The sequence below is a fragment of the Chinchilla lanigera genome, unplaced genomic scaffold (assembly GCF_000276665.1).
Source record: "Chinchilla lanigera isolate Chin_1 unplaced genomic scaffold, ChiLan1.0 scaffold00095, whole genome shotgun sequence".
Taxonomy (NCBI): domain Eukaryota; kingdom Metazoa; phylum Chordata; class Mammalia; order Rodentia; family Chinchillidae; genus Chinchilla; species Chinchilla lanigera.
Window position 1 is genome coordinate 2,203,661 of NW_004955496.1, and position 10,743 is coordinate 2,214,403.

Below are 10,743 nucleotides of genomic sequence, written 5' to 3' on the forward strand. Positions count from 1 at the left end.
CAGCATTCATCACAGCTGTGATCATACTTTTTAAAGAAATTCAGGAAAGAGGACTCCAGAACTGCTTCAGAAAGTGACATGAACAACGGTAAAAGTATGTTGGATATAAAAGAGAGGATTTTGGGGGTGATTACTAGCAATGTTTCTTTTACTGTAATATATTTTTAAAATTTAAATATTCACTGTATATATTAATCACACTTTGTATGTTTTTGTATGTAGTCTGAATTTTTTTATTTGGAGGATTTAGGTATTTTGATTGCAACTGATATAGATGAATTTAAAAAAAAATCTAGTCTGGAAAATCTTTGCTTTTATCTGGAATGTTTGGATTACTGTATTTATTGTTGATGACATTTTTGATCTCATGATTAAATTATTCACTTTACTAATTGCTTTTTCTGATTTTTTGTGTGAGCTTTTTTAGTATTCACTTATTTAATTATTTTACTTTTTTCCTATTATTTTCATATTTACTGTATCTCTGTATTTTTGTCATTAGTAGTTGTTCTAGGGTTTGTAACACACATCTTTTTAAATTCATCACAATTTATCTTTTAAAATGTTGGATCAATTTGCCTATAATGAAGGAAGCTTACAGCAGTTTACTTTGCTTTTACATCATCTTTTGTGCTACTGGTCTCGGCATTTTATGTTTACATATACTGCAAACACTACAGTACATTGTTATTTCTTCTCCTTAAATAATTTAATTTTTAAAGAAATTTTTACAAATATAAAAAATTTAAATTTACCCACATATGAATATTTGTCATTTCTAATGTTCTTCATTCATTTTGTCGATCCAAGTTTCCATTTGCTGTTATTTTCCATTTGCTATTATCTTCTGTCCAAAGAACTTCCATTAATAATTTCTTACAGTATAAATTTTCTAGCAACAAATTTATTCAGATTCTGTTTGCTGAGCATATGTTTATGTTGATTTTCTCCTATCCCAGTGCATTAAACATACAATTGCATTGTCTTCTAGCATGCATAGTTTATTTTAATTTTTGCTTCCTTATCTATTAAGTGATTTTTTTCACTCTTGCTCATTTTAAGATAGTTTCTTTACCCTTGGTCTTCAGCAATTTGATTTTGTCTTCACTTTCTTTGTGTTTAACCTATTTGGGGGTTATTGAGTTCTAGAATGTGTGTTCTTGTAGTTTCCATCAAATTTGAAGAAAAATTATTTCTCCCCTTCTTTTTTAAATCTCTAACTACACAGAGGTTAAAACACTCAGTATTGTCCAATGTTGTCCTCAGGTAACTGCAGTCATATACAGTGGTACCTTGGTTCATGAACTTAATTTGTTTTATGACTTTGGGGAAGATAGTTGTGTTTGTGTTTGTGTGGGGAAGATGGCTGTGGTTATGTTTGTCACTCAATGGGGAGTTTGTGAATGGGAGCAAAATTTTGTTGAATGATTTTGAGAACTGAATTATTGGAAACAGAAGTGTTCATGAGCAAGGGTATTACTGTATACTGTATTTGTTTTAAGTCTTTTCTCTATGCATTTCATTTGCCTAATTTCTATAATTTCACATTTCTAAATTCTCTATTTTTTGTCCTGTAATATCTAATTTACTATTGGTCCTATCCAGCAGGATTTTTATTTTAGATAATGTACTTTTATGTGTAGAAGTTCTAGTCAAATGTTTGTGTATATTACATTTCTTTTCTCATTGTTATGATTTCATTTAAATTCTCCAGCATATTGAGCACATTGAAAATAGCCACTAATTCTATCACCTGTTATTTCTACTTCTGTTGATTAATTTTTCTTTTTGTTATGGGTCACATGCCTAGAAAATATTTTTTTTTGCATTTTAGATTTTTTTTGGATGCCAAACATTGAGAAATTTTATATTGTGGGGTATTTTATTTTATTATTATTATTTTTTTGGTGATATTTAAGGATTGTTGTGCTTTTTTTCTGGCAGGAAGTTATGTTACCTATGGATTATGTCAATTTTTTTTAAGGTTTGTTTTAAGAACTCTGGGGGGAAGAATATAGTAGCCTTTATTCTAGGGCTACTTAAATCCTGCTCCACTGGGGGGAAGGTCTTTACTCAATTTTTTGTGTATATAATGAGGAATTTTCAATTTGAATTGTGCAACTTCAATATCATCAGTTTTGTGTCTTCTAAGAATCCTGTGGCTTACTTCTTGGAGATGCAAATTTGGTCCAGCCAAAGTCTCAGGAAACCCTGATGCGGATTTCGAGAAATGCTTTTCCCTCTTCATTATTCTGACCCACATATTCCAGGCAGTTTTTGCCTCCCCTAACTCTGATGTGTGTATTTGTGACTCAGCAAATTTTCTATCACTGTGTGTAGTCTGTCTCCCTAGTTTATGCTCTAAAAATTGTCCCTAGACAAAATCTGGGCCAATTTCAGGATTACCTCATTTGTTTTTCTTTTCCAAGAGAATCATATTCCTGTATTTATTGTTCATGTCTGAAAGCAGTTCTTTCACCTTTTTGTCCAGCTTTTTACTTATTTGTAGTAAGAAAGTAAATCTAGATTGCAATGTTTCCCATTGAAAAAATTAGAGGAAGATGCAGTAGTTTTGTCAAATGATTAAAATGGTGGGACATTTTGGAAGTAAAATTAAATATGGGGTCAGTTATGGAAACATATAGATGTATTTGAAGGCCTCATCTTATAAATTTATGTTCAATGAACAAAATAAAATTCATAAAGCAATATTGACATTATTTTAGGTTATAGTACTGTTTTAAAATTTTTGTAGGGGTGTTAGTACTTTTATAAGATAATATTTAGTATAGCATTTGTATACAAACTTGTTTCTTTCTAATGTTGATGAATTTTCCTTTCTAATAGAACTGTAATTGAATAAAACAAATATTAAGAACATTCATTTTTTAGAAAATTGACTTTTCAAGAGAAATATACAAGTTATAATAGAAAAATCAGGTATATTGACTTTTTTTACACTTAGTATTCTGTGTGTTTGTGGTGTATACCAGTTATATGAGTGTTCAGGCTTTTCTGTATAATTTCAGTAATTACATATTTTAAGATACTAACCTCTTTATCTTATTGTTTTAAACATGATGAAAGGTAGGTTCAACCAATTATCCTAATCCCAGTGGTCTCATGAAAAATTTGGGTATTAAAAATGGCTATTACTAAGATTTTTAATGTTCTTCTGATTTCGTCTTGGAAGTTTTGTTTTTTTTTTGGTTTTTCTCCGGTACCGGGAACCAAACTCACGACCTTGCGCTTGCCAGGCAGGCGCTTTTGCCGCTGAGCTAAATCCCCAGCCCCGTTGTCTTGGAAGTTTTTTTACTGATGCTTTTGCATTGTATAACAACACATGGAACTACATATGTTGGAATTGATTTAGATCTTGTATTTCCAGCTGTGCTTTCCTTCTCCAGCAAATCTTAGCTTATAGTCAGAGATAGCATGCTCCTGTTTTTTGGCCTGTGCCAGCCTGTGGATGTAATTTTTTAGCCTGTGTGTGGTTGGTGTTTGCGGTGCCTGCACTCTACCACCAGCAATGTAAAATACACCAAGTTCTCAGAGCCACCCACTTAAGATGGGTGTAATTTGTCCAGGTCATCATTCTTATTGTAACTCCTCATCCTATCCATCAATGTTCATTTAATTCATTCAACAAGTGTTTATGTTGGCTTTTTTGTTCTTTGATGTTGCATGATTGATCCTAGATCTGAAGTGAAAGATTGGAAGTGAGAAAAGAGACGGTTTCAAAACACTGGAGAGGAGTCCTTATCTAGGTTTATGTGTGGTTTTGGGTTCCGGTTATGGATTTAATAACTTTAATGTTTTTGAAGCACTGAAAAGAAGGACTCATCCGTGCTCATTTTCCCACATGGTTATGGATGAACAAGAGGACAGACAAGCCTGCGCTCCTTGGTCACAGAGAGTTGGCGAAAGATTGGAGCAAGAAAGAAGTTGGTAGGAGGCACCTTCTTGTTGAAAATGCAATGGGAGGTGGGATGGACCCACCGCCTATTCCCTTTTCCTCCTCCATCAACCAGTGGCAAATATTGCTGCTGCTTTAATTTAAACCTTTGTCGTGGAAACATTCATCAAGAGAAAACCATAGTAGGACTGTGGATGGTGATTCAATACAGACAAAAATAACTAGGTTACTTTTCAGTGGGTATAAATGAAAGCTAAATTCAAGGAAAGTATGTGAAAATAGGTAAGGTTATATTTCACATTTACTTTGCTCCATTTTCTTAAATTGTTCATTTCTTTCTCTGTTAATTTGCTTCTCTTCGAGCAGCTTGGATGGCTGCTGTGTGGAACATAATTGTATTTGGAAAAGTTGTGCTATAGGTTGGCCCATATGGTGGGAGAGCTTGTTCCCTTTTATGGAAAACCTTGCCTGTGTGTTATGACATCATTCCTTATAAAGGTAGAAATGGATTATTGTGCACATATAACATAATGAATTTATATGAGATATAGTGGCTATCCCATGAGTGAGGGAACAAGACATAATTTGGAGTTGGAGCCTAGAGTGATTTATGAAGGTCATTGTCTTACAAGTTCAGATGCTTTCCATATGGCGTTGGAGAAACCCCCTTATGTACTGTATGTATAAAACATATGTAGCAAATTAGTTTCACTTACATTTTTCCCCTAAATATGTTTTGGTTTAAAAATGACAGTGTCTTTTGTTTATCTGGTCTGTAAAACACTACATTTTTTTTTTCTAAGAGAGAGACTATTTATTAATAAGGACTAAGGGTTTTTAAGTGCAACAGAGCAACTTGAATGTGAAGCCTTTTGACACTAGGCCTTGCTCATACCTTGAGTGCCAGAGTCTTCCTTCTCATTGGATTTATGGCTTAACTTCTGTATCACACTGAACTCGAGTGTGCTGCACAGTGTGACCTTGTCTAGGGAGAGGAAAATGGATCACTCATTTCCCAGCTGTACTGTATTCTATTTCTATTTAATTGCATTTTCAAATAGATGTGAAGATGCCATTACCTACTCCTAAAGGCAATTGTTCTACTTAAAGAAAGATCAGAATAGATTAGGAGTAATGTTCAAAGTTGAAAGTATATTTAACCTAACGAGAAGCCACTTTGAAGGTATCAATATGTAATACAACCACCATTGTTAATTCCCTACCACTTTGTTTGTAACTCTGTATTGTCTGTATTATGCTTGTGATATGTTGTAAAATGTTGTATGTCTGTTGATATTTCCCTCCTTTTATCTTTAAAATAAAAAAAAAGAAAGTATATTTAACCTAAAATAATATGCTTTTGGTTGGCTTTAGCAACAATCCTATTGACAGATTTTTTTTCTTTGTGTCATTGTTTCAGTTGTGGAGACTTAAAGTGTACATGCTCTCAGTCTGTAGGCTAGTATTTCTAACCCTTCAGGAATTTTCTGACTTTGTAAAACTTTCCCCAACAAGAATCTACAGCGTACATATTTCATTTAACACTACAAAGCATCAGTGGGTCTCCAAGTATAATTTCATATTTTATTTGAAAAATTCATACCACGCTTTAAACATTTGGAAACTCACCAGTATGTCACAAAACTAAGACTGGGAGTCATTAGAGACATAATCCCACAGCAAAATACTACCTAAACATTTTTGTTGAAGAAGAGTGTCCTGCATTATTGAAAGTGTTCCTGGCTAGATGTAAGCAGTTGTATTATAGCTCATTTATGACATCTAGCAGAATTCTTTGGCTAGATATTATATAATTTTCACAGTTATGTAACCTCTAAGTAGCACATTGCAATAGTATTTATGCTTGATTTGAAAACCTTGATAATGTGTATTTGAAAAATATTCATTGAAGATAAAAGTAAAACTTTGGAAAGAAGAGTTTTCTATCCATTGGGCTACACAGCAAAGCACTTAGAAAATAACTAAATAGGTGAGGCAAAAATTGGTATTGGAACGTAGAATGCCTTAGTTTTTAAATTTCCAAATTTAACTGAAAATTAGTATGTGTATATATATGTACATGTGCCATATGTTTGTATATGAACACACATTCAAATTTAGCAATAGTATGAAATAATCCCAACAGGATTAACTGATGTCAGCTCATCTTGGCAAGGTGTTTACAGGCTCTAATGCAATGTCACCAAAGCTTGATACTGTACCTTAATTCCCATGAGACATTTAGGGTCTGCTTCCCAGGATGTATGTGTTCTTCTTATTTCTGGAGAAAGTTGTTTCAGGGACATGTTAGCAAGTGTTTTGACATCATCTTCTTAACTATTGCTTTTGCTATGAATGAAGAATGGGTGCTGGTCTCTGAAGCTGTTAATTTAGCTTTTTCAGAATCACTGTGATTCATCTGCTATAATGAAATTCTCCCCTTCATGTACACAGGCAAATTTTGATCTCAGCATAAATCTTCTTTTCTCTTTTCACTCTTCTTCCCACAGACAGCTCCCAGGGCTGTGCACCACATCACCACAGAAAGTCATCTGCAGCCACTGTGGTGTGGTGTTGGGCGTGAGGAGGTAGAACAGTAGCAGGTCCTGCAGACGCTGTTCTCCAGGTTCTGAATGGTCTGTGTGTGCCACATTGCTCAGCAGATATCCATGGGCTTCTGGTTGGCTTCAGAGGCTGAAGAAGGCAACAACTCTGTGGAGTCTGAACATCTGCTAAAATCATGATGGTTTGGGGATGAGCTCATAGCAGGTAGGTCAACAGACTGCTCAGCACAGCTATCATCAGCCAGATTCACTACTGTCACCCCACTGAGAATTGCTAATGCATCCCAGTGGGCGTGAAATTTGGGAGCCAGCCAAAGAGCTGTTTTCCTCAAGGCTTGGGGTGGGAGTGGGAATGAGAATAGAAAAGAAGGAGAAATTTGAAAAGTGATTTCTGGAACTCTGAGTTGCTCACAGCCCAATGTGAAAAATAAAGCTAACCACCCAACCCACAGACACCAACAACTACATCAAACCTTCACTCTGATTTGCCTAAGGCCAGGACTCCTGCATCTTGAGGAAAGACATAAACCCCAGATTGTATATCTGTCTTTGCTTGATTTTTCTCAAACTGTGCCCAGGAAGTATGCAGGGGGTCACATGACCTGGTTTATCATCATGTTAATCAATGCTTTCTTTGATTTGCAGATTAATAAGCAAAAACAATAAAAGGAAAGTATGTGAATCAAACGGATATCATGGTAAGAACTTTGTTTTTAGGATAGCTTTTAAAGGCAATGTGGAAAATGTATCATCTTTGGAACTGGGCTTAAATCTCAGCTCTGAGCAGGATGAATTTCCTGGCTTCAGCTTCTTCACCTACATTACAAAGTGAGGACGCTGTGCAGGGTTGTTGGAGAGAGAATGCGTGGAAAGTGTCAGCGCCTACCTGCTGGTGAGTGAATCTCCGGCTGCATCTCCATGAGGTGGGGTTGTAGCATGTTTGCAGATACTCTAGAGATGAGGAACAAATTTTCTAGTGACAAAATAATCATAGTTAGAAACTAATAGGGGCTTAAATGGTAATAATTTTGTTAAGACTTTATGAGCTGAGGTATTATGTGATGCTATGCAGTATTGGTGGACACTGGGGAATTTATCAACTTTCAACTAAGAATTTTTCCAAATCGTTATCTGTGGTCATTGATGTATCATTATTTTATCCAATCATGAATTTTTCCTATGATATTATAGAATAATTAGTAAAGCTCCACAGAAATCATCTAGTGTTGTTGCCTTCATTCTGGGGTTGAGAAATGGAAGCCCCAAGCTCTCTGTTAAGTTACTGGCAGATCTGGGAGAACACAGACATCCCGAGCTTAGACATCTTTTCTTTATCTCACGGCCCCGTGGCATGCTTGCTGTTGGAAACCAGCTGTTATCTGTAGAACCTAATTTTTAGCGTGCACATTGTGCTTTATACATCAGGCTTCTACTTTATTATTACTATGGCAGGTTACTCTTTTCATATTCTCTTTTACAGAAACTTATTTTCTTATTTTTTTCCAAAGTAGTCTTTATTGTTCATTAGTTGTCTTTAAGGAAATGCTTCAAAATAAAACTGTGTTGATTTTTTTTTCCCTGAAGACTAATTCCCCCAACAGCTGGCTTCATTTCTTCTCCACTTTTAAAAGCATGTCCCTTTCACTTGTTATATATTAATGTTTTTCAGAAATGTTTATTAAGTGGATCAATTTTTCCACTCCTTTCAACACTAGAAAACAAAACAAGTTGAATCATGTCAAAAGCAAGTAGTCCTCAGGGATCATACAGACATAATGCTTTTTCTGGACATGCTTTAAAAATGAGAGGGCATATCATCTTGTGAATTCTACTAGGTCTGGTTAAATATTACTAGGGAAGCAAAATTTGTTATATAGAAATCCAGAAACACTTTTGTAGCTTTGAGTTCTTTCCCTTGAAGAATATATTATGAAAGTGACTCAGTGATTCATAGACTGGAATTTTTATATTAGGTTATTAGTTTATGAATCAAATGATCTGTTATATAACATAAAAATTATTTTAAGATATTTTGCTTTTAAAACACATGATCAACATATATCCATATATAATATGAAGTCTTTCAGAACATATATTATCACTAAGTATTTGCTTAAATATATTTGGTGTGTGGTGAGTTTGTTTGTATACTCACCATTTCAAAAAATGTCATCAACAAGATATAGCTACTAAATACATTTTCCGTGAGAGACAAACACTGGTTTAGGGATTGCCTCAGAAATGACCTAAGAGCTCTCCAGAAAAAGGTCATTATAAACTATGATAGATGCTCTACCAATTCAATAAAAACTATTTACCGTATGTTTTCTAGTCTTTCCTATAAGATATATGTAAAATAGAATGTTCAGTTTTATGCAGACAATGAATGTATTTGTTCCCTAAAGACCCATTATACTGCTAATTCTAAGTTCATTGCTCATATTGTTCCATTCTGTTGAAGAAAGTGTAAAATAAAAGAAAGAATGAGAAAGAGAGAGAGAGAGGGAGAGAAAGAGTTATTACCAGCATCCTTTCTTGATGGCTATCTCCCAAGTTTCTTAAGAATTGTAAGACAATCATAAAAGATTGTTCTGGTTGAGTTAAGAGGCTGCTTTTGAAGTTTAAATTGCAGCTTTTAGTTCATATTTATGCAACCAAAGTGACGTGAAATTCTCTTTTTCATGTGTGGTGAGGTCATCAACCTCATAAAGTCAGGTGGATAATGTTTACCATATCCTGTTCTGCAGGGCATGTTCATTCCTCAATCACCAAACACCAGAACCCTACCTGGTACCTCAGGCAGATGGATGGAAGGTATTTTATGTGTTGCCTCTGGTGAATTGCTAAACAGTTTTCCATATGTTCTGTAATTTTCCTGCATGTTTTGCGAGTAGTTTGTGTAGGATTTGGTTAGGTAGTGTAATTTACTGAGGGAACAAGGGACTACCAACAGAGACTCTGCATTTTATCCATGATTGTGTGGTCTTGAATCTGTAAGATGGGGATAATACCTTCATAGACCTCCTCATGGGGAGCATGTAAGGACTGAGTGAGATAATGTAGTTTCTTTGTAGATTCTGAGATACCAAAATGCAGGGTACCATTACCAGGAAAAATATAGAACTGGTGGACTTGACGTTTTCCTTTGATCTCTGGTAGTTGCTCTTTGCTTATGTTAGCTTTCTCCCTGTTGTGTTACAATTGCTGCAGTGATGGAAGTGCTGAATCTTGTATAAGTTCCAGATCTCCAACCTGGGTGCTGCTTCTCTTGCTTAGTACCAGTGCAGTCTTCCATGCATATGAATGGAGATAAACTTGGCAGAGGTTCTCAGCCTCCAGTCGGTAATTTATTCCATGCATCCACCCTTTAGACCTTTAGACACAGTTCTATAATTAGAATTCTAACTCTTCAGTGTTTTGATTTTCCATGGGGTGAAGCTCAAACTACTTCTTGTGGCCTGAAGGACCCCTGTTAGATTTCTCTGGACTCTCATCTTCTGAGAATTGCATACAACTCTCCCTCTTGCTCACTCTGCTCTGGCCACACTGGCCTTTCTGTTCCTTCAGAAATCCTGGATCAGTCTTGCCCAAGACACTGGCCCCAGCTGTTGCCTGTGCTTGAAAAGCTTTCCTGTTTTCTTTTTTCCTGGCACATCTTCTCAGGGACAGTTACTATCAGTATTCTGGTCTCAGCTCAAATAATCTTATTTTCAGACAACCATTTTCAGCCCTCCAAACTCAAGTAGGTTTCTGATCTCACTTGCTCTCTTTCACATGATCCTGTTTTGTTATTAACTACCTAAAATTATTTTCTCATGTGTCTCTTCACTTATTTATTATCTTCTTTTTATTTTTGTTTGGTTTAGATCTAAATTGTCCCTAAAGGTTTCATGTATGTGGAAGGAGGTTGAATAATAGGGGTGCTGTATTTAACAGTGGATTCATGCCTTGATGAGTTCATAGCTGAGTGTCTTTTTTATTTTAAAGAGAAAAAAAACCATAAAAATAACAACAAAGGCAAAAAAAAAAAACACAAAACAATAAAAATGATGCACAATTTCAAAACAAGAAGATAGGAATTAATAATAGTTGTTATCTTACATATTGTTATCTTCAATGAAATTGTTCAGATTAGCAGATGTAAGAATGCAAGAGTGATCAAACAATTAAAAAAAGAATAAATAGTAACAAAAATTAGAAATGATACAGGGCTTCATTAAACAAGATGGTAGGAATTCAGCAACGGTTGTTATATTGCATATT

General features: G+C 34.9%; 1 long non-coding RNA gene across 1 annotated transcript in view; it reads left to right on the forward strand.

The window, feature by feature from the left end:
- The window catches only part of LOC106146812, a 29,736-nt gene extending 23,057 nt beyond the window's left edge, over window positions 1-6,679 (forward strand). Inside the window, exon 3 of the long non-coding RNA XR_001231397.1 lies at window positions 6,427-6,679. This is a non-coding gene — a long non-coding RNA (uncharacterized LOC106146812). The remainder of the gene's footprint in view (window positions 1-6,426) is intronic.
- The last annotated feature ends 4,064 nt before the right edge of the window (window positions 6,680-10,743 follow it).